The sequence below is a fragment of the Bubalus bubalis genome, chromosome 17, assembly GCF_019923935.1.
Source record: "Bubalus bubalis isolate 160015118507 breed Murrah chromosome 17, NDDB_SH_1, whole genome shotgun sequence".
In the NCBI taxonomy this organism is placed as follows: Eukaryota; Metazoa; Chordata; class Mammalia; order Artiodactyla; family Bovidae; genus Bubalus; species Bubalus bubalis.
Window position 1 is genome coordinate 20,912,908 of NC_059173.1, and position 22,536 is coordinate 20,935,443.

The following is a 22,536-nucleotide window of genomic DNA, read 5'->3' on the forward strand; positions in this document are numbered from 1 at the left end:
GCCGCCTCCTATCTCACAGGGCTAGCAAACAAGCCGAAGGGGTTAAATGAGTTCCAACTGTGGAAAATTCTGAAAGAGATGGGAATACCAGACCATCTGACCTGCCTCTTGAGAAATTTGTATGCAGGTCAGGAAGCAACAGTTAGAACTGGACATGGAACAACAGACTGGTTCCAAATAGGAAAAGGAGTACGTCAAGGCTGTATATTGTCACCCTGGTTATATAACTTCTATGCAGAGTACATCATGAGAAACGCTGGACTGGAAGAAACACTAGCTGGAATCAAAAGATTGCAGGGAGAAATATCAATCACCTCAGATATGCAGATGACACCACCCTTATGGCAGAAAGTGAAGAGGAACTAAAAAGCCTCTTAATGAAAGTGAAAGTGGAGAGTGAAAAAGTTGGCTTAAAGCTCAACATTCAGAAAACGAAAATCATGGCGTCCGGTCCCATCACTTCATGGGAAATAGATGGGGAAACAGTGGAAACAGTGTCAGACTTTATTTTTCTGGGTTCCAAAATCACTGCAGATGGTGATTGCAGCCATGAAATTAAAAGACGCTTACTCCTTGGAAGGAAAGTTATGACCAACCTAGACAGCATATTCAAAAGCAGAGACATTACTTTGCCAACAAAGGTTCATCTAGTCAAGGCTATGGTTTTTCCTGTGGTCATGTATGGATGTGAGAGTTGGACTGTGAAGAAGGCTGAGGGCCGAAGAACTGATGCTTTTGAACTGTGGTGTTGGAGAAGACTCTTGAGAGTCCCTTGGACTGCCAGGAGATCCAACCAGTCCATTCTGAAGGAGACCAGCCCTGGGATTTCTTTAGAAGGAATGATGCTAAAGCTGAAATTCCAGTACTTTGGCCACCTCATGCAAAGAGTTAACTCATTGGAAAACACTCTGATGCTGGGAGGGATTGGGGGCAGGAGGAGAATGGGACGACAGAGGATGAGATGGCTGGATGGCATCACTGACTCTATGGACGTGAGTCTGGGTGAACTCCGGGAGTTGGTGATGGACAGGGAGGCCTGGCGTGCTGTGATTCATGGGGTTGCAAAGAGTCGGACATGACTGAGTGACTGAACTGAACTGAAAGTCACTACTAGCCAGGGGCTGGGTGCGGCTTCATCCCTCTGACTCCACAGCCACACCCTTAGCCGTGAACTCCTAGGTTCTTGGCAGGTGAAGGTGAAGCATGCCCTATGGGGGCAGAACATCCTTTGCCCCATATTCCGCTTGTTAAAACTCTTCTTCTGCTCTTTCCTTTTCCTATGTTTTAAGCTTCTCTAGTCTACTCTTTTTTTTTTTTTTTTTAACTCTTTTTTGGCTTGGGCTAACCAGGAGAATACTAGTGTTGATTTTTTTTTTTAGGAGTTTTTTGGATGGACCATTTTTTAAAAGTCTTTGTTGAATTTGTTACAATATTGCTCCTGTCTTACCTTTTGGTTTTTCTGGCTGCCAGACATATGGGGTTTTAGCTCCCTGACTAGGGATTGAACTCACATCCCTTGCATTGGAAGGTGAAGTCTTAACCATGGACCACCAGGAAAGTCCCCAGTGCTTTTTCTTGATGCTCATGAAAAAAGCATGTTTCTTTGCTCCTAAGGCTGCAGAAAATTCTGGACTATTCTGGACTAAGAAGCTAGTTCTATTAGGGAACTACAAGCTTACTCTGCTCTTCAGTGTGGAAATGTGTGTAAAGGTGTATACTACTTTGGTTTATTATCAAACAAGTGTTTTAAGACATCTGGACTTCCGAGACTGTTACTGACTCACTTAAGATATAACTCCTAATTTCTAAAAGTTTGCTTTTCTAATTGTTTGCCTTACTTGATAATTTATCATCTTAGTAATACAATTTAAATCATTATCTCTGTTTTACTGACATTTTAGAGTTTCCTGATTGGTTAGATGAGGGGCTTGGGATTTCTCGATTCATAGAAAAGGTTGAATTAAGTGTAGATTCTAACACTTTCTTTATTCAGATGGAGATTGAGTCTGCCTGTTCAGATCAACAATTGGATGGCTAACCAGCCTGGGGAGGGGAGAGAGAGGGAGGGCTCCTTCCTCCTGAGAGGAGGAGGCAAATAATCCTGAGACAAATAATCCAGCCAAGAGCGCTGAAAGTAACACCGCTTGGGTCTTGCTGAGGAGCTGGTCTGCTTCTGCAGCCTGACTGACCTGTTTGGAACACCCTGTATGGAAGATTGTCTTCTTCCTCAGAGAACCGACACAGTCACTATTTTACAGCTGAGGCAAGATACTACTGGTCATTTTGGTCCAAAAAATACACAGAATAGGCATGTAAATTTTATGACTTGAGACACATGAGGGCAATCAGAATTCGAGGGGGAGCATCTTCCTGGTGAATCCCATTTTTGAGTCTGACCAAATCAGGCAGTGGTTCCCGGGGGAGACCGGCCAGGTCTGGAGACCTTGTGGGCCGTCATGGCTGGGAAAGGGGCGCTTCCGGCATCTGGTGGGTAGAGGCTGGGGTACCACTAAACAGCCTATGACACATAGGATGTCCCCCCTCAAGGCAGAATGCTCTTGCCCCAGAGGTCACAGCACTGGGTTGGAGGCAGTCTAATCCGGGGCGGGCCTTTTCCCCCTCCTGACTTGAGGTTTATCCTGCTCTCCCTGGGGTTCTGGGATTGCTAGTAAACTGTGGGTGATGCAGCGCTCAGGAGGGACAGTCCCAGCCATGCAGCCTCCTTCCTATAATAGAGGGCTCCTGACCTGGGAGGAGAGGCAACCGTCAGTGAGAGCCCACTAGGCTGCCCGTCTGAGAGGGTTTCTCCACACCTTCCACTCTTGGCGAGGCAGGTATGTAGAAAGGCACTGCGTTACACATCTCACTGTTCTGCATCAGGATATATGCATTTCCTTTTTTTTTTTTCCCCTTTTGCTCAGAAGAAAGGAGCTGTATGTAAAATTTGCATAAGAATACAATCATTTTCTTCCCACTACTGGAACAGTTTGAGATTTTGTTTTTCCTGTTTGAATGCTTCAGTGAACTGGGAAATGGGGAGGGTGAATGTAAGATAATTCTGGAACCCCCCCAAAGGGGACTCCAAATTTACAGTGATAAAGCTGCATATTTCTGCAGACGTTAAATGGATATATCCAAGTTGACCCAATATACACTTTCAACAGGGGTACTTTGATCTAAACATTCAGGGTACCCCTAGGAAATGTTGATATTTAGAGGCTTTAATGTTTCTTGAATGCAAAGGAATTCGTGTTTTAAAGGAGACCACTTTTTGTTACTGTTTTTAGCCACTAAGTTGTGTCTCTTTGTGGCCCCATGGACTGTAGCCCACCAGGCTCCTCTGTTCATGGGATTCTCCAGAATACTGGAGTGGCTTGCCGTTTTCTTCTCCAGGGGATTGTCCCGCTCCAGGAATTGAAACCGCATCCCCAAGCCCAGGAGACCACTAAATACTTGCATATATCTTATGAGGGTTCTAAAGACTCCTAAGAAATTTATGAAACCATATCCAAGCTCTTAATCTTTTACATGTGGTGGCACTTTTAGAAAAGATTTCCAGGCTGGGAGAAATGAAACTACGGGCTTCATGGCCACCAGGAAACCCTGTTTACAAAAAAGGGCCATAACTTAAAACTTTGTAATTTACACAAATATACTGGAGAAATTAAAGAAATGTATTGAGCTGGTAATTTAAAAAATGGTCTACTTTAAAAAGGTTGATTCCAAAGTACGATTACTCAGGTTATAAAATCCCAGTTTAGAAATAAGATACAGGTGCAAACTGAAAAGCTCCTTATCTTCTTTAAAAAGCTTCTGTATTAAGTACAGGAAGTATTCCAACAGAACACAGAAGATGCATGAAGAATTATTAAAATACTCTTGAGGCAAACCCTTTCATACATTGTTCAGTGACTTTGGGGATGTAAATGAAGGATCTGTTTGCCTCTGTTGGGGGATATAAAGTATCGCTGTGCAGTCTTTCAGTGGAGAAACCACCTTTCTCTGAGCATCTCTCTGAGTGAGGCACCTCTCGGAGGACAGCTGAGAAACGCCAACAAGTAAAACAGATGCGAACCTGGCCACCACTGGAGCTTACATTCCTGAGGAGGGAGGGACAGATGATCCTACACATTATCACTTCATACCAAAAAGCGGGATTTCTGCCAACAGGCTACATTAATCTGAAGTTACTAAATTCCTTACCGACCATTATTTAAGAGTAGATAAATCTAAACATGAGCATACAAGTAAAATGAGCTATAATGTACGGAACTGTTATCTCTATCATTTGCTCTTAAAAACTCTCTGACAATATTACATTGTGTTAACCTATAAAACTGTGCTACTTCCATTAGCTGAGTAATTTTTTTTTTGAGTAATGTTTTAAGATGCCATACTTATCTGACAAATTCTTAGTATCAACAATCGCATTATCCTTTAATGCAACTTACAGTAATATTTATTTTCTAAAATCCCTAATTCTCTTTGGACTGATGGTGAAGCAGTTAGCTAACTTTTTACCTCCAGATTTGTAAAGAAATTAAAATAGGGAAAACACACCTTATCATCTCAGAATTCCTGCGAACCATCTGCTCCGTAATTGTTGTTGTTACTTTTTGGGGGGGTTAAATTTTATTCTTCAAATTCGAGGATAATTGCTTTACAATGTTGCATTGGTTTCTGCCATACAACAATGTGAATCAGCTGTAAGTATACACATGCTAGATATTTTTGAACACTTATTTTTAAAGCCCAAATTAAGACAGTAAAGTCAATTCATATATAATTGGCTTCTGATATGAAAACTACAATGTAAAATCTCTAAATAATACATGGTCATTTAACTATACTGTTTCAACCACGTGTGTGTGTGTATGGGTGCATCAAGGTATAGTAAAGTAAATCAGTAATAACTTGTGTATAATTGAGGAGAGACTAGTAGCTCCCAGAAAAGAACACTAGTCCCTGGAAGGCAGACGGTTCCAACAAAGGAGGCTCTGTCTTCGTTTTGCCCCTGCATGGTCTGTCCACAGACAAGACATATTGCCCTCAGTGCAACATGTGATTCTGCTTTTCCTTCTTACTCTTTTTTTTTTTTTTTTCTGATTCTCCTTCTGACTGTGGTCAATTGTGAAAATAGTGAGGGCGCCTCACTCGGGGAGGAACTCACATTTCTAATGGTCTTCATGTTATCCTATGTTGGGGCCGTTTTAGAAACGTTCTCCCTTAGATGAATAACATGGTCAAGGCTGTCTTTGGCCAGGCATCCTTTATGGACTGACCAGTCCCTCAGTCCCTCCTTTGTTCTTGTTTTCTGGCTTCACTGGGTTTTTGTTGTGGACAGCAGGCTTAGTTGCCCTGCGGCATGAGGGATCTTAGTTCCCCGACCAGGGATCAACCTGAGTCCCCTGCATTGGAAGGCGGATTCTTAACCACTGGACCACCAGGGAAGTCCCTGACCGGTCCCTTCTGGCAGCTCTTCATCATGCTGTACTTGCCCCCGATCTCGTAACCCGTGGTGCAAGGGCCTTTGGAAGCTGTCAGGGGCCCCTGTAACTAGTCATTTTGGCCTTCCCCAGGCAGCACCTTGGCAGCTCCTAAGGATTTTTCTCATCTTGCTCCTGTGCCCCTGGCCTTGTACATGTACATGTAAAGGGCTGCAGGGGGTAATTCAGCAGGAGTGGTATGTTCCAATTTCAGCAGTTCAACAGCACTGTATGAGCTACATTATGTGTCATGCTCACATGGGCAGGAGGGCAGGGGCAGGTAGAGCAAGAGAGTGGCTTAGCTCTCTCCCCTTTAGAGGGGTGGGATTTGTAAATATATTCAAATTTGTCTGATTCAAACAAGGAACATGATTTTCATGTCACCACTTAGTAATTTCACCAGATGTAGAGGGTACCCATGTACAAAGGGCTGACACAATGACCATCAAAAAGACTTCTAAAATATTTTATTTCTGGATTTAGCACTTTAAATGTGTCTATACTTATAACAGGAGTCTATGATTTACAGGTTGGATTGTAAATAAAGCTGTAAGGCCCTTCACATTCACTGTATCATTCAGAATCAGAAGAGGCAGTTAACTGTCACAATGGAATTGTAGGGGAAAAAAAAAGGAAACCTGGCAGGCTTTTTCAGAACTGGACGGAAGCAGCCAGGTGCCCTACTTACAGACTGTGAACAGGAGAGCTTTAACAGACAAAAAACTGGGACCTTTGTCTAAAAAACTCAGTAGGCTTATGAGACTTCTTTTTTCTAAGATTTTCCTCTTTTAATGTGGACCATTTTTTAAAATCTTTATTGAATTTCTTACAATATTGCTTCTGTTTTGCATTTTGGTTTTTTGCCCTGAGGCACGTGGGATCTTAGCTTCCTGACCAGGGATAGAACCAGCAGCCCCTGCATTGGAAGGCAAAGTCTTAACCACTGGACCACCAGCAAAGTCCCTTATGAGACTTCTAAAGGTAGAATTTTAATGTGCTAGATGAAGTTGTGCTCTGTCACTGGGCAGTCCTGATAAAGGGCATCGAAGCATTTCATTCAGGCTAAGAAGCCTGGGTGATGAGGTTCACTTTAGGGCTCAACAGTTTGCACTGCTGAACAGTTCAACCTTCCCACAAGGATTTATACTCCTGTGGGCCACTAATATTCATGTACCAAGGCCTCACAGCATCTCTGGTGCAAAGAAACTGGCCCCAGCTGCTTAACAACTCCTAACTTCACTTGGTTTTCCTTTGAGGTTCAGAGATGGATAATCTGCTTCCCACTTGAGTTTCAGACTCAAGATGAAAAGCCACCCAGGAAGGTCCTACGGGCCTCTGGGCCTACATGGGAAGGCCCTCTACTGTGCCCATAGCCTGCTGGCGGGTAGAAGTCAAGGCGCCGTTGGTTCCAGACTTAGTCAATGAGCATCAAACTGCTGAGTTCCATTCTACAACTGAACGAGGCACAAGCACACCGCTGAACACACAGCATGTGCAACCTGTCTTCTGGAAGGTCTCACCTTTGGCCATATTTATTCCAATTTAAATTCTACCCCCCAACCCTGCCACCCCCACAAAAACCCCATGTCTTTGGCCTCAGACAGTAATGTTGCACTTTGCTCATCTCTGAACCACAAACTCACTATACTGAGAAATCACTTTCTGCTGAAAACTGACTCCAGCACTTTCTTGATGGAAACGAATTCCTCACTTGAAACCCGTCACACAATTCAGAGGCCGCGAAGGATGACCTATCTTTTTCCCCTGTCATCAGAGACTATGTCCTACCTGCCCCCACCAGCCCTGCCCCCATCCAGTGCAATAGGACATGTCAGCCAGCAAGCATCTCAGTGGCTGAAAGCTGCTGCTCTGTTCCCCAGGGATTTTCTAGTCTGCTCGCCATGATTCAACCAAAAGATAAAGATCACTCACTATCGAAGACAAGGACTGACCCCTCCTTGAAAAGGACAGGCTCTGCCTAATAACTTCTGCTATATTCCCAGAACAGAAAATTTAAAAAATAGCAAAGCCCTTCTTCATCTTGCTCATCAATGTGCAAGACAGATATTTCTAAAAACTGGATCTATTCCCACGTGCCACAGCCACTCAGGGAGACGTGACACCAGTGTCCTTTACCTGAGTTGATGCTTGTGATAGTTGGAGAAACGGGCTCCTTCGATGTCTGGAGTGTGGCAGGAACCTCATCACATACACTCATCATTGTAAGAGAAATTACATTGGAAACCATTAGAAAACTATGGCGGCCTCTGGATGATTAAGCCATGATAGGAATGGGCCTGTACCTTGGGGAGCCAGTGTTGTGTTTCACAGTGAGGTTACACTAGAGTTGGCCCTTTCAGAGTGCGGGGCCACTCATTTCCAGGTGGACTGTGTGACTTTAAGAAAATCAGTACTGTAATAACCCTGGGAATTATTAATATGTGGCAGCAATGTCACATACGAAATGCCTCAGATGGACTTTCCTGGTGGTCCAGTGGCCAAGACTCCCAATGCAGGGGGCCCAGGTTTGATCTCTGGTCGGGGAACCTAGATCCCACGTGCAGAAACTAAGATGCAGTGCAGCTAAACAAATAAAAAAGAAATGCCTCATAAATCCTCTTACCTATGTAGTAAACAACAAGGGTTCAGCCTGCATTTAGAAACAGGGTGGGAAGGAACTCTGAAGAGCAAAGGGTCATGGATCTTACATGGGTCTAACTGTTAACATCTTAAGTGTTGTCAAAGAGGAAACAAAGAGAAAGATTGTAGCAGCAGAATATTGTATGCCTAGAATTCCATTATTAAAAGCATTCTTCTATTTCCTTTTCTTTATTGTAGCTTTTAGCATCTCAGGCTTGTTCTTGTGTGTTAGTTGATGGAATTGCACTGCTCACTCCCGAGAATCAGCTAGTAGGAAGGATCTCGAAAAGAGGACAACACTTTTTCCCTCTTCCCTTACAGGCCCAGAGGAGTAGAGAATTCTTGCTTCAAACGGTTATTTCTGATAAAGTGGTATACAGGGATAATCATAAAAGTATTAATTTGTCTGCTCCCCAGTGTGGAAACTCGTGTAAAAACAAACTCTGGTTTTCTGATTAACAAAGGGGTCTTTTAAGACATCTGTGAGATGCCTTCAGAGATTATGGCGAGGATCTGTAAAATGTAACCTTTCACCTACAAAAAGGCTGCTTTCTAACTGGTTGCCTTACTTGATAATTTGTTGTCCTGATCATAATATTTAAAACAGCATCTGCAATTTTTTTTTCTCCTCAAGGAATAAATCAATACTCGTAAGGTGTCCTTATTTGATTTTTCGGTTGGCCAGAAGAACTTGGTATTCTCTTTTCCTTTCATACATAAAGTATAAATAAACAGTGCATGTCTGGTTCAAGCAAATTTTTAAAATCTTTATGTTATTTAAATAGTCACACCCAAATCCAGCTGGTGGATAACAGGCACAAAAGCATGGGACAAACTCATCTGCTAAAGAACAAAAGAGAGGAACTGTTTTTCTAAAGGTTTTTTTAAAAAATTAATTACACGTATACATTAATTCAGAGCTGTTTTTTCCCCCTCTAACTTCTTCCTAAATTGAAGAGCTCAAAATCTGGTCTAACTCAATTGGCCTCATTATCATCATGTTCCACTTAAATCCTTGTGCAGACAGTATTTATTGGGTTCTCTACTGTCCACAGGAAGCTCTAGCTCTGCTCCTGGGCCACAGACAGAGTCCTAACCCCACTGATCCACTTAATACATGTACTGTGATTGACAGTGAATAGCCTCATCTTTGTTGTAACGGACAGAGCATCGTCCTAATCATCGACAAATTATCATTCCTAGGTTTGGGCTTAGTACAAAGCGGACACATCTTTTCCTTCTTCAAACACAAACTCCAAGTTGCCTCATTTTTTTGGACCGCTGTGGTTCTGCTTCTCAGCTGTGTTTTACCTGCCAGCATGTATGGGCCAAACATATGGAAAAAAGTCCAGTGCAACTTAACTGTCAGTGGATATGACTGAACTTCTGGCTGTGAAATTTGAGTCATGTTTGAGTAATGAAGTAAACAAACCAAAATGCAGCACAAGCACAAGAGTCAGCCCTTAACCAGTATCTTTCAAAAAATAATTTCAGCTAAGAAAAAAGAAATCTATTCACCTTCACAACCTGCTGACTCTTGAAAGAATGACTGACATCATTCCATTAAAAAAAAAAAAAAAAAAAAAAAAAACCTCTCCTGCTTGTCTTCCTAGAAAAGGGTAATTTTCCTCTTGATTAAATGTTTATTATAGAAAATAAAAGCCAAGAGAAAAAATCATGCATAATTAAGAAGAGTCTTTTAAAAAGACACGGGATGTGAGAGTGCTTTATTACCTATAAAGTCCCACACAAATGCAAAGAAAGTAGGCTTAGAATCATCTCTGGTATCAGGTAGGCCTCTGCCCTGGTAACAATCTTCCGAGGAGGGTGTTGTTATACCCAAACTGCAGAAGTCAGAGTAAGAAACAAAAAGACACCACGATGCCCTCCAATCAGACTGCCACTGCAGTCCCTCAGCCCCACTCAGAAGACCTCTCTCAGGCCAATGGGGGTACCTCCTAGCAGCCATTCCTGCCCAGCAGGAGACCAGATTATTCAGAAACTCTGCAGGGAAAGAGCAGTCCTTTCTTGCCACTGGACGTTCTAATCATAAGCAACTTGTGCTTTTTATGTCAAAGTGAAGTCTGTCTTTCTGCAAGTACTACTTGCCTTCGTTGGAACTCATGGAAATACTCTAGAATACACAAAATCCCTCTGCTGCTGACAGACCTTGAATATCTGAAGACAAATAGGACATGTTCACTCCTCTGCCCAACGTTTCTGCTGGTTTAAACATCAAAGCTGGAGATGTGAAAATTGGTGTCATTAAGCTAGCACCTACCTAACTAGTCTGGAATGGTTAATCTGAGTCAAACATTTATTGCACACTTGGTGAGTGAAGCATATAAAGGCACCTGGTTTCTGCCCTTTAAGGATACCCAATCTAGTAGATAGAATTAATCTCGGTTAACAAATACAGTGTGTCCACTATGTCTTAAGGACTTTTTATGGCTGACCTTGTTCCAGATAAAAGAAAAAAAGGCTTCTTCTTTTCTTGCCATATGAGAAAATGATAAATAAATATAAAAATAAGTATGTCTTAAAAGTCTTGACGCTGTTAACATCAGTATTGCCGCAAATGCACTGTCAATTAAGTAATGATGCTAAAATGAATTTATCCAATGAATGACAGATGAAAGTTATGCACCCACAAGAATGATTTTCTGCCATAAATAAAAGGATTCATTTGTTTTTGAAAAGAATCAACAATAAAAATATCTAATTGCCAAGAAACTTGTTTGTTAGACTGTTATATCTACAAATGCTACAGTAAAAATCTCATATACACAAATTACTGTCCAGTACTTTAGATATTAAGTATACCTAAACTAAATTTACTAATTACATCATGATGCAGAGGAATAATAAAAACTATTTTATCTTAAGGTATTCCAGTAGTGTCTATGCACATGTAAACATATGTATAAAGACACACACATATAAATTTACCACAAACCTTAAAACCTTCTCCCAAAATATATTTCATATAAAATGAACATTTAGCCAAAAGAAATAAATTCAAAACATCTTTGGAGGTAAAAGTCACTTTAAATGTTAGCATTATTTTCCTTGCAATTCAATGGCAAGACAATGCAGGGGAATTCTTGCTTGTGCAAAACAAAACCCATTTAATAAAACAATAATAAGTCTCCTGAAATACATTTCAGACTTAAAAGTCTTAAAACGGCAATTCTAGCATTAACACTCTTACAGGTAGGTTTCTGGAAATGGGTAATACATTACGGTAGGACAGTCGGGCGGCTTGTATTTTGTTATTAAGACTGATTGCTGCAACTTAAATAACGCGATCATACTTCCTCTTAAGACCACTTCATTTCATTATAGAAATAGATCATACTGCCTAATACCAAAGCTTCTAATTAATACAGGTCAGCGTGAAAACACGTAAGTTAGATAAACTAGAGTAACTCGCTGTAGTAGACGGCGGCTCTGTAGCCGAGCCTGGAGCCCTGCTGCATATTTGCATTCCGCTCAGTTTCATGAATCACAAACAAATCGTTATTTAGGGTAAACTAAAGCTCACACCAAAGCTTCAGAAAAGGGCTGTAAAGATAGAGTACTTACGTAAAGGGTTATCAGGACAGGAGACAATGCAACTTATCTGGGAGGGTCTCTAATGTCCACGGGGTGGTAAAACGCATTTGAAAAGGCGATGTGGATTCGGATGGCCGCCTCCCCACGGCATCCCAGACAAAGCAGGGCCAGGCCCTCGGGCTCTCCTAGTGCACCTGCAATGCGGATCCCTCACCCTACAATCCCACCCCGGGGCTGGCAGGAGCGGCTCCTGGGCCGCCCTCTCCTCCCCCTTCGGATTGGCTTGGGTGCGCAGTGGGTTCGCACCCCAGCCTGGACTGTAGCCCTGGCAAGGGCAACCCCCTCCCTATAACGGGCTGGAAGACCCTGCAAGCAGCTGGCGCGGAATCACCGAGCCTCACTTTTGCCCTCCTTTCCACCTATTTGTTCCTCACCCCCCGCCTCATCCCCCCGAGATGTCTCCGTAAGGGGACACCCTTCCCCACCCCGTGAGTCTGAAGGACCCCTCCCCTTGCAGTGAGGGCTTGAAAAATTATCTAAATGAGTTCCCGCTGCGACAGGTGCCGCCGCCCCCCGCCGGCACCCGCAGAGCCTCCCTGCAGGTACCGCCAGGTGAGTGGGGCTGGACTCGATCACACCTCGGGCCCCGCCTCACCTGCGGGCGCAGCCGTCGCGGTCCTTCAGGCGGCTCCCCCCCTCGGCGCGATCCTTGGGGCGGGAGGCTGCGGGGGCCGGCGGCCCATGGGCGGGGCGGCGGGCGGGGCTGGCTCCTGGCTCCGGCCCTGCCCTGGCCCGGCCGCCGAGGGAGGTCAGTGGGCACCGCCCGCCGAGCGCATCTCGCCGGCTCCCACCCGAGCGCTCGCCGCGGTGCACGCTGGGAGCGGGGGGCCGGGGCGGCGAGAAGGCCTGGCCGCGCTGACCCGGCGGGCGGCCGAGGCGCCGGCGCGGAGACGGCGGTGGGTCTGTGTTTGCGAGGAGGGGCGGGGGAGGCCGATCGATACTCACTTCGCGGGGACGGGATGACGCCCCGCCCCCACTCTCCCGCAGCTGTGCGGGGCTGGGGAACCGACCAAGGGGAAGGGAGGGTCTGGTCGGTGGGACGCAGGCGCACAGCTCAGGTGCGGCCGCACTGCGGTTGCCCAGGGTAACGCGGGCCCGGGTGGGGTGGGGGGGGAGGAGGAGGAGCGAGGCGGGCGAGCGGGAGCGCGCGCGCTGGGCGGTGAGGGTTGGGGGGGGTACCCGTGACAGGCCTGACACTGGGGAGGGGGGAGGGCGCGCGCGGGCAGCCGACGGGGGCGGGCGCAGAGCCGGGGTGGGGGGGAAGGGGCGAGGGCCGGGCGGCGCGCATGCGTGCGGCCCCCGCTCCCCCGGGGCTCGCCGGCCTCGTGCGTGCGCACGCGCGCTGTCCCCCGGAGGCGTCTGGGTGTGCGGAGCGCGCGCGCGCGGCTCGGAGGCGCACCTGTGAGGTGTCCCTTGAGGAGAGGGAGGGTGGGTGCGCGGAGTCCGCGGCCTGGGGCGCTTCAACCCCTCACTTGGAGTGAGTTCTGGGGTGGCCAGGCTGTAGTGTCTTTATTTCTTTTCGGGATCAAGGCGGGGGCGAGCGGGGGTGGCCAGGGAGCGGGTACTGGGTCGGAAGGAGGATGAGTGGATTAAAGAAAAGAAAAACAACCTATCACTTAGGATGGGCCTGGAGCCGGGGTGAGCGCCCGGGCATCGGGTAGGAAAGGTCAGAGTGGCTCCGCGCAGCCTGGCGGCCCGGCGGCCACCCGGGCCGGCCCGGGGGAGGGCAGCCTGACTTTGGGCCTCGGTGAGCCGGCGTGGGCCCGCAGTGCCCGGGAGCGGGGGTCACAGATGGCGGCCAGGGCGCGCGGCGGCGGAGGGGCAGCGACCGGGGCGAGGCCGGGCGGAGGCCCCAAGGGAGCCAGACTCCCGAGCCGGGCTCCATTGTTGTTGGAGCCGAGGGAAGGGGGAGCAAAACAGCTTTAGAAACCCGTGAAGCCGCGCCTTGGAGCCTTTCCAGGCGGGTCCCCGGAGAGGCGGTAATGGCCGCGCCGTGGGATCAAGGGAACCGGGCTGTGCCGCGGAGAAGCCTGGCTGCATGGTGTGATGTTGTGTGTTTTTTGTTTTTTGTTTTTTTAAGAGCGCCTCGCGTCCCAGCAGAGCCAGCGGAGCATCCTACTCAGGTGATGAGGAACCCTCCGGGCACCCAGCGCAGATCGCTGCTGCCGCTGGACGCCTCCATTGTTTGACCATAACAAGGGCCGGATTCTCACCCAGGTAAACTGGATGGCAGCGCAGTCGAGCTCCCTCTAACCTCCCACATCCAAAGGAATCCTCTTCTCCTCTTTCAGGACTTTACTCCAGTTTTCTTCCTGGGCCCTGCTTCTGATTAACTCAGTATATCCACTTCCCAGGCATTTCCCTCTCTGGCTTAATCTTCCCGCATCTCTCTGCCCAGTCACCTCTCATTTCTCTCAAAACTCAGCCCCTTTGTGAAACCTTCCTTGCCCAACTCTAACAACTAAATCTCTCCCGGAGGAGCCTGTTCCGGACTCTCCTAGTTGATAGTTTATTGGTTGTCTTATTGCAACAAAGGAGACTAGATATTTAAAAAAAATTCTAAGCTATTGCCTTTTGTTTTAAAGAAAAGTTTTGTGATGTTTATTGTTTTAAGAGAATCGAACTGTTTTTGTTGCTATATATGTATTTTTTTTAAAGCGGGGGTTCCTCCTCCTTTTATAGATGCACAGTTTTTTAGACCCAGAAAAATGACCTTGTTCACCCCACAGATTCGTTTAAATCTTAAGAATTACTTTTAAATCAGCAAAGTAAAGCCTTTTCTTTGTAAAAACTAAAACATCACAGAGATGGCTAATGTCTTTGACTACAAGACCTCTGTTCCCAGAGATAACAACTGTGTATAACCTTCTAGATCTTTAAAAATGTTTTTACGCCAGTGTGTACTTGTATTATCTTCGACTGTTTTAACAAGTATGAGTGCACTCTAGCTTTCCGTTTTTAGCATAGGATGCATTCAATCATTTTGCAGAACTGCTGCATCATGTTCCATAGTTTGAGGACACCATAGTGTATTTAAGCCATTTCCTGAATTGATGGCAATTTATGATTTAACTGTACATTTAAAATAGTTTTTTTTTGTTGTTCTCTACTGAAGTTTTAGTGAAGGGAGCACAAATCTACACTTATTACAGAAACTGTTTATGATGGACGTTCTCTTTGGTTCAGAAATGTACATGTGGTAAATTTCTTGTAATTGTGACCCTGTTTTAATTGTGACTCCTGTTTTAAAGTCCTGTGACCTTGAGGAAGACATTTAATCACTCTAAGCCTGAGTTTTCTTTTCTAGATGTAGTGATAATATCTGCTCTATTTACTCTACCAAGTTCAGTGATATCATGTGTGTGAAAGTCTTTGTAGAGTATAAAGTAGTATATAATGTTGATTTTGTGATCTGAAGGGATTTTTAAATTGCACTACAATTTTTATTTCTTTCTTTGGCCAGGTATGTATATTATAAAATACTACAGATAGCCAACTTTGAATGCTGTTTAGTTTCTGATTTTGTCATATTTTTATCAAGTACTCTTGAGACTTCTGAAAGAGTATTTTACAAAGCATATTTTTCATAGTGCTTTACATGCTTTGAAAAATAAGGCATAAAAATTAATTGACTGTGAATAAAGCATCAGCAAATTGAACACTACATAAAATACTCATAATATATAAACAGAACTTCCTAGTGATGTAAATTTGTTTGTGTTTTTCTGTAGCAGCAACAGATTTAGGTTAGTTTTTATGTCCTTTGAGTAGAATGGATTCTTACTGAATTTGCCAGCAGTATCAGAGTTGTAACAGTTTACATACATATTCAGTAATGTGATGGTTATCATATTAAGATGTAAAAGGCACAATTAAGAGGTATGTAGGTATTTTTTTTCTTTTATTCAAATGTATACGAATGTTTCTAGCATGGCCACCAAAATCAGCTTTTCTCTGTTCTGTTCTAGTTTACGTTATGTGGGCAGAAGGGATCAGAAATTAAACAATCACGCAGCTGCTCATATAATCACAAACCGGTGTCTGCTATGAAAGTGAGGTAGCACTGGCGATGAGAAAGTATTAAAAAGGGGACCAAATTTTAGATTGCAGAGAGAGGACTCAGGAAAGACTTTTTTTGCAAAAATAAGCTTTGAGCTGAGATCTGAAGGGTGAGTAGGCGTCAGTGTAGAATGAGATGGGGGATAATTTTCCAGGCAGGGAAACGGCATGTGGGAAGGCCCAGAATGGGGAAAGCTTTGCCCATTCCGGGAACTGAAAGAATGACTTATGGATACATTATGGTGGGTGAGGGGCAAGTGTGGCTAGGCAGGGGACCAAATCATGTAGGGTCTTGTAGGGCAGGTTAAGGATGTTTTATTTTATCCCGAGTGAAATGGGAAACCATTACAAGGGTTGGGTTTTAAACAGGGGAATGACTTAATCAGATTTGTATTTTTAAACAACCACTCCAGCTGCCCTACCTGCAGAATGTGGGAGTGGGGAGTGAAAGTGGGGAAGACCAGGTAGGTGATGTCAGAGGTCTGTCAAGAAGAGAGATGGTCTTTCCCTTCTACTTCACATTGACTTCAAATTACCAGCTAAACTAAGGTCAAAATAGATATTTGTCTGTAAAAATAAATAATTTTTTATTTTCAAAAAGTAGGCATAAAGATGCACTTTTTTATGCAAAACACATATGTTACACTAATTATTCATACTATGCTTAACAGAATAGGATCAGAGAGAGTAAAAATTTGGGATATTTAACATATTTTTGGTAAGTTTTGTCAAAGCAGGAATACATGAAATAAGAGTGAGGTGAGGTTCTAAAAATGAAAAGAAGGGAAATATTGTAAATGCTATTTGCCAGAAAAAAAAGAATAACAGAAAAAAAATACTAGACAAAAAATTGAGAAAGCAACTGGGCACACAGTGACTATATAATATTTATAGCTTTCTGAATACTAATAATAACTTTTTCAGAAACTAAAATGGAAAAACAAAAAAGCAGGCTCTGATCACAATGCAACAAAAACCATGAAACAGGTAAACACAGCTTCATCAAGATAAGTGTGACTGACCTGCCTGAAAGAGACCAAACAATACCCTGAAAGATAAGAAAGAATGTCTTAAACTGAAGGATAGGCCATATCCCTGGATGTGATGTTTAAATGCTATAGAGATCCCCCTTTTCAGGTGAACTGGACAGAATAGTGAGTAATGAGCTAGAACAAGGTCTATCTAATTGTTTAAACATATTGTAGAGCCAGTTGTATTTAAACAGTGTCACACTAGCTTCAGAGTATCTGGACAGGTCACTGGAACCTATTCAGCACCCCAAAGATGAAAGTGTATGGAAGTGTAATAAGTGACAAACCATCACGAATGCCCTCCAAATCGGAGAAGATATGGAAGTAAATATTAAACATCTGGGCTGGACTTTGCTGATGGCCCAGTGGTTAAGACTTTATCTTCTAATGTAGGAGGTATGGGTTTGATCCCTGGTCAAGGATCCCACATGCCTCAGGGCCAAAAACATAAAACAGAAGCAGTACTGTAACAAATTCAATGAAGACTTTTAAAATAATGCCCACATTAAAAAAACCTTTAAAAAAATAGGTGAACATCTGGAAAAAGGAGTTCTGCATGCTGAGGTGAACAGAGAACAGGCGTAGTGATCAGACAGACTTGAACTGGAATTTAAGGAAAATGATACCACCATACAGGTGTTGAGAGAGAAAGAGGTACAGGTCCTGGCACCCACGAGACATTCAAATCTGTTATTAGTTAAAATCTGTATTGGACTACATAAACATTTAAAATTTCTTTAAGAAGAAAGGAAAAAGGAAATCCTAGGATCAAAAGCCAAACCACAAAGTAGAAAAATAGTAGTGACAAATATAAGTGTAGAGTTAATATCTAACATGTAAAGAACTCACACAAATCAATGAGAAAATGAAAATCCACACACATGGTTGCAGGATGTGGCTCGATAGTTTAATGGATATAGATGTAATTTGACATTTAGAAAGATGTGTAATCTCACTAATAATCAAGTAATTTGTAATTATTCCTGTAGAAAAGTAAGACTGTATTCTCAATAGCAACAAAACCAGAAGACATTTAAGAGTAACACACAAACGTACAAAAGCTCTATGAAAAAATTAGAAACCTTTACCTGAAGAATTTAAAAGCTAACCCAAATAAGTGGGCAGACATTACATGCTTTGGAAAGGGACAGCATCTTTGTAAAGCTTGCAGTACTCAACAAATTAAACTGTTACTTCAATGTAATTCCAGTTGAAATCCCAGTGAGACTTACTTTTGGACACTTGATAAATTGCTTCTAAAATTTGTCCAGAGGACTAAATGTCGAGGCTTGAGTGGCCAAGAAATTTTTCAAATGGAAAATACTGATGAAGGATTTGCTATGCCAGATATCAAAACATACTGTAATGGTACAGTTATGTAAATGGTGAGTACAGGAATAGAGAGGTTGGTACATGGAACAAAGTAGAGTCCAGTAACCCATTTATATAGAGAGGAATTTATTATATAATAAAGTTGGTATTTTGAGTTGGATACATTGGATATAATCTTGGATACATTGTAGAGGGATAAATGACTATTTGGAAAGAAATATTCTACTTCTCCTTATTCAAAATGACTTATTTGAATTAAAGAATGAGCTTAAAGACAAAAACACCTGTAAAAGTATAAGAAGAAAATATAAGAGAATTTATTATGTTGGAAAATAAGTTTCTAGGGTAAGCAGTTTATTAATAGCTAAGACTAAGGCCCCAAATCTAAAGAAGAGACTGATAAGTTTGAATATCATCAAAGCTGATATTTCTGTGTGATGTAAAAACATAAGTTGACAGACTGGGGGTAAAGTTCTGGTAACATATACAAACAAAAAAAAAAATAATAAAAAGCCACTTCCCTGGTGGCTCAGATGGTTAAGTGTCTGCCTACAATGTGGGAGACCTGGGTTCGATCCCTAGGTCAGGAAGATCTCCTGTAGAAGGAAATAGCAACCCACTCTAGTACTCTTGCCTGGAAAATTCCAGGTCAGAGACAGAGGAGCCTGGTAGGCTGCAGTCCATGGGGTCGCCAAGAGTCAAACATGACTGAGCGACTTCACAAACAAACAAAGGATAATAGAATTGACATAGTTAAGAAATGAATGGAGGATGTGAATAGTTCTCATTTAATAGTTCTCATAGAGAAATGAAAGTGTCAAAGCGATGACAGGAAATTCAGCCTCACTGGTGATTAGGGAAATGGAAATTAAAACGGTGAGATTTTGTAGAGGAGGGAATGGCTCTCAGGCAAATTAAAATGCTCTCCAAGTATGTAGAGGAAAAGCTACCTGATACGGTCTTTGTTGTTCAGCTGGTAAGTTTTGTCTGACTCTTTGTGACCCCGTGGACTGCAGCACGCCAGGCTTCCCTGTCCTTCACCATCTCCCAGAGTTTGCTCAAGCTCATGTCTACTGAGTCGGTGATGCCATCCAACCATCTCATCCTCTTTCGCCCCCTTCTCCTTCCCTCAATCTTTCCCAACATCAGGGTCTTTTCCAATGAGTTGGCTCTTCACATCAGGTGGCCCAAAGTATTAGAGCTTCAGCATCAGTCCTTCCAGTGAATATTCAGGGTTGCTTTCCTTTAGAATTGACTGAAATTAGTTTGCCCTTTCCCCATGACAATTTGGTTAAACCTATCAAAATTTTAAAAACACCCATATGCTTTCATCCAGCGGATACACTTCAGGGAATTGGGGATATTCTAATAAGAGGATACAGGTTAAAGTTAGTATGAATGAAGTCTGTCACAGTTTCACTTATAAAGAGGAAAAGCTGAAGATGAATGCAGAAAAAGTTTGTTGCCTCCACACTATGGAATGTTAGGTAGCTTTTAAAAAGAAAGGCAGATTTGTATGTATTGATACAGCCTGGATGGATATCTAGAATATATTTTTGAGCAAGTTTAGTTCCATTTTTTGTAAGATAGAAAACAAAATAATGTGTGTGGTTGTGTGTGTGTGTTCTGAATGAAAATAGAGATAGATCTAGAAAAATATGTGGAAAATGTATTGTGATTACTTCTTCTGAGGGGAGGAGAAAAGGGGAGATTGAATTTTTATTTATGGGATTGATTTTATATTTATTTTACATGCTTTTGGATTGTTGTAGGTTTTAAACAGTATTTACTTCTGTAAGGAAGATATTACAATTTCTCAGTTAACAAAGGCCCAAATTTAGACAGAAAGTTTTAAGACCTAGTACCTGGGTGTAGCAAAAATGTCACACACTTATATTACATTGGCTATATGTATCAAGAACCTTAAAAGTTATCATATTCATTGATGTAGCAACCACCTAGAAACCATCAAAGGAATATTTTTAAGTACAGAGAGGCTTTATGTGTAAAAGATACATATTATAGAATTATTTTTAAGGGTGCATTTGCAGGCTGGTTAAGTTATCCACTGGGTAATATATTATTGGCTATTAAAATATTTATGAAGAAAACATATTGAAGTGCTTGTGACAGTGTTAAGTGAAGAAAATCAGGATATGAAATTGCATACGTTATATGATTAAAACTTTTATTAAACAGAAGTCCCAAAAGCCCTCCACAAAAACCTGTGATGGTAAAATGTCTGGAGGAAATTAAATGAAAATCTTAAAAATTGTGGACTTTGGGTAGTAGGATGTTGGAACATTTAAGTTTTTTACTTTTTTATTTTCCAGGATTATATGTCATTGAATCTATAATTTGTTATTTCATTTATAATGGAGCATTTACTTTTTAAAAGTGCATCATATCTAGGACATTTGTTAGCTGCATAGTTAATAGATGTGTACACTTTAAAAAATACTTCTGTCATATATTAAAGTATTCTCTAAAGTGAATGTTTTCTGAGTGATATATTTGTTGCTCCCAGCTTTTGGAGGGAAGTTTTCTTCTTAGCAATATGCAGAGTACAAGTAGTTCTCATTTCTCATAACTGTAGAATAAATGCAGAAACTTAAATGTGGGCCCTGGGATTTCCTAGTTTGACTCTTGTTAACTCTTTGTGTTTCTAACACACACATCGGGTTGTAAAGCACGCTGCCTTTTACCGACTCAGGGTGAGTAGGACTTAGCCTGGGAACCAGGGGCAGAAGCATGGGGAGCCTGATTATTATTCAGGGCCTGCAAGTGACTCAGCAGAGTGGAGCTCAAGGTATCTCAGGCCATGCGGTGTGGGAGAACTGATGGGGTTATGCCAAGGGTAGGTAAATTTGCTCCCTTGCCAAGTGTTCATGGACCTGCAGGATTCTGTGGATGTGGCGTAGCGTGGGGCGTAGTGGAGGACAAAGCCGAAGAAGTGTGATAGTGGAGATGAGGTTGAGGACTTGGAAGGGCTCTGGGAGCACAAAAGAAGGGGTCATGCAGAATCCAGAGGTGAGGGTAAGCTTTCTAGAGAGAGTGATGTCTGGTGGTGAGACTGAAGGTAAATGGAGGGAATAGCAAGTGTGATGGGTCAGAGGTAAAAGGAACGTGGTCGGGGGATGGGGGTAGTGGTTGAGGCCTAGGAGCAGACTAGATCTGGGGAGCCTGAAGAAGTTTGGTTTGGTTGGAACTAGAATTGGAGTGAGCAATGGTGAGAGATGAACCAGGAGAAGTAAATAGTAGCTCACACTGATCAGAGTTTAAAAGCCATATGAATAAATTTGAAAACTACACTGAGAATTAATGGAACCCATTGAAAAGCTTTAAGCAGGATAATGAACATCCCATTTTGCATTTTAGAAAGATTACATGACAGTGGATAATGGATTAGAGGAAGTCAGGCATGGAGGCTTTGTAGTGTCCTGGGGGAAGACAGTGGCCTGAATGACAGCTGAGCGTCGGTTAGGTGGGTGGATAAATTCAGGAGCAACTGGGAAGATAGACTTTGTGAGCAGGAGGAGGGTTGATGGTAACCAGGTTCTGGCTTAGGCCATTGAGTGACCAGTGGACCGATTTACTACAGCTGAGAACAGAGTTGACTTTGGTGAGGAGATGACAGACTGAGTTTTGGATGTGCTGACAGAACAGGGCTGTAGAGAAGCTACATGTCACTTGTAGGTTCTTCCTGAGAGAATTTGCAAAGATTGATTTTATGCTGCAAATACATACTTTGCTCTATGAATGAGTGCTCTGTATAAATCCATTATTAAAAACAGTGTTTCTGTGGTAACTATTTTTTGGAATATAGTTACACATCTATGTATTGTTTAAGTTTGGGGAGTATCTGTCTAACTTAGACTGGACTGTTGATGTCTTCCATATGGAGTTATTGGAGTTATTTAAGACTGCATGACTCTGACTTTGAGTAATACTGTGATTGCCTTTTGCTTTAGACTCTCTCTGAGCAGGTGATGGTGCTGTAGTCAGTTATCTTGTTGAGAGTTATGGCTGAATAATTGGAGTGATTTCTACTGATGTTTCCATACTGGTCCGTTCCACACAGAGGTAGGCCAGGACACAGAGTGGTGCCAAGTCTGTATCCATCTGCAAGTGCTCACCTGGCCACTGGAAGTTGTCCTAGTCCATGTAGACTGGCGGGACAAAATATCACAGACCAGGTGACTCCAGCAGCAGACATTTACTTCTCATGGTTATGGAGGCTGGGAAATCCAAGATCAAGGAGCTGGTAGATTTAGTGTTTGATGAGGTCCTGCCTGGTAGCTCAGCTGGTAAAGAATCTGCCTACAATCCAGGAGACCCTGGTTCAATCCCTTGGTTGGGAAGATCTGCTGGAG

General features: G+C 43.0%; 2 protein-coding genes across 7 annotated transcripts in view; one reads left to right on the forward strand and one right to left on the reverse strand.

Moving 5' to 3' along the window:
* The window catches only part of CCDC92 (coiled-coil domain containing 92), a 36,427-nt gene extending 23,597 nt beyond the window's left edge, over positions 1–12,830 (reverse strand). For 2 of the 4 annotated variants that reach the window (XM_025267785.3, XM_044930281.2), the window contains exon 1: positions 12,337–12,506. The gene's annotated coding sequence lies outside the window, so the exon portion shown is untranslated. Of the gene's footprint in view, positions 1–11,711; positions 12,112–12,336; positions 12,507–12,686 lie in introns of those variants that run through there. The other 2 variants (XM_025267786.3, XM_006056317.4) reach the window with 2 other exon arrangements.
* The window catches only part of ZNF664 (zinc finger protein 664), a 36,595-nt gene continuing 26,560 nt past the window's right edge, over positions 12,502–22,536 (forward strand). For 2 of the 3 annotated variants that reach the window (XM_006056314.4, XM_006056316.4), the window contains exons 1-2: positions 13,063–13,218; positions 13,822–13,958. The gene's annotated coding sequence lies outside the window, so the exon portion shown is untranslated. Of the gene's footprint in view, positions 12,638–13,062; positions 13,219–13,821; positions 13,959–22,536 lie in introns of those variants that run through there. The other variant, XM_025267789.3, reaches the window with a different exon arrangement.